We start from the raw sequence: 1,935 nt of genomic DNA on the forward strand, positions 1-1,935 counted from the left end.
TCATAAGCAATATTTTCTTCAAATCATCCATTGTATAAACAGCTTAACAGCTCAAAGTTGCAAGAAGACTGAAGTCCATAATGAGTTCTAAGAGTGGCTGGTCCCATGAGTAGCAAATGCTATTTACTTCCTACTGTCACTAGCTGCTCCAAGTTCCGCCAGATTGACGCTAACGATGTTTTGCTATCTTGTTAATACTTGGTACATACAGTAAACAAATATGGCTAAACGATATAATTGGATTTTTAATGATATTTTTTTTGTTAATTGATAATTGAATTATATAGGTGATGGACAAACCCACATCAAATATATATCAATTATATATTATTATTATTATTATTTTTTTTTATCTAATTTAATGCCTTCTACGCTAAAGCTCTCTTGAACATAAAAATATAGAAATAATAATTGCTTGATCCTCATTAAGGTATATGTATCGAAAGAAAGCATAAGCTTGGTTAATATTTAATCGATATGATGTATTTTCCTTGTTTAGTAGTACAAGTGTAAACAATCTTGCTTGCTAGCTTTATAAATAATAAATAGTAGCTTATTTTATAGCTTCACAATGTATCCCGTATATAGCAGGGTATGAAGAGGCATCGTGAGAACCTACTGTTAATTCACTCCGTTCCCTTTAAAACACTTCCGTTTTAAACTTTCCGCTGAATTCTGGAGATATTTTGCCTTGGTGCTGGAGCAAAGATGAAAATATATTAAAAAAAAAATTCATCCCTGGACTAGGAGTCGAACCTACAACCGTCGTGTTACAGTCCCACCATTGTGCTCCTGCACCACGGCGGTAATCACACCTTGTAACCTTTGTGTCACTCTAATTTATAAGCTACTAGCGACCCTATTGCGGCTTCGCCCGCTTTTACTACTGGATTATTCATATAATGTATGTTAGCAAAGCACTTAAGATAATGTGAAAATTAATTAAACCCTAATGCAACCCGCATTTTCAATAAGGATTTTCCAATTGTTTTACACAGCAAGGATTTTTTAGTAGGTACCGTAATTTTAAATCTGTGCTACTAATCTTTTCAAGTACTTATTAAAATATATTTAAATTACTATTTTTAGATAGTTAAATGACATTAAATAATACATTCAACTCGAATTATTCAATACGTGCAAACGCATCTAAATCTTCGTTGCTATAAAGGCTGGCGGGTTTTTTTTTTCGAGCTTGTGGTTAATGCTGAAGAGGGAGAGAGAGGGAAGAGACTCTGTCCCTGATGAAAAGCAAGCACTACGTGGCTGCCTGTGACGAAAATTAAATAGAATGCATCGGCCGGGAATTGAACCCGGGCTGCCCGCGTGACAGGCGAGCATTCTACCACTGAACCACCGATGCGTGTAAGGCAGGCGGGCGCGGCGGACTCGCTTGTATAAGCATAACGTCGCGAGGCGCGTTTCGCAGCAAGGATTTTTTGATATTGTAACAACTTCTAAAGTACTTATTAAAATGAAAAACAGAAAAGACAGTTTTGATCTACATTAAATGGCCAACGTAACTAATATACTTATTTATATGCTGAGAGTAAGGGATAAGTGAAACTTGACTCGATACAGGTGATGTGTGAACGGCGTCATGTGTCAATAATTAAATGCGTTTTTCTCTAAAACTATTCGCAATTTCGAAATAGTTTAAAAAGCTAATTTTATCTTCGTTTAACGTAGAAATTTAATAAAGTATTTTAAAGGATAAGGATTAATACAATAAATAAATAAAAAAAAATATGGAAATTACTATTTTTAGACAGAAATATGATCACTACACGTTATTCTTAAAAGATACGAATATGCTCTCGCGGACTTTTTTGTAGAGCTCATTAAGAGGAATAATACTCCAGTACATTTTTTCATGTAGTAATTACCATTAGAGCAGCGCATGCGCGAAAGTGTCTCAACGGGTAGGACTTTATA

The 1,935-nt window shown here is 34.7% G+C and overlaps 1 non-coding gene across 1 annotated transcript; it reads right to left on the reverse strand.

Moving 5' to 3' along the window:
* Positions 1-1,292: 1,292 nt before the first annotated feature.
* TRNAD-GUC (transfer RNA aspartic acid (anticodon GUC)) lies at positions 1,293-1,363 on the reverse strand. Its single transcript has one exon. It is a non-coding gene; the product is annotated as a tRNA-Asp (tRNA).
* Between the last annotated feature and the right edge of the window lie 572 nt (positions 1,364-1,935).

Source organism: Heliconius melpomene, chromosome 11 (assembly GCF_056956725.1).
Source record: "Heliconius melpomene rosina isolate 202511_hmr_F chromosome 11, ASM5695672v1, whole genome shotgun sequence".
Classification (NCBI taxonomy): domain Eukaryota; kingdom Metazoa; phylum Arthropoda; class Insecta; order Lepidoptera; family Nymphalidae; genus Heliconius; species Heliconius melpomene.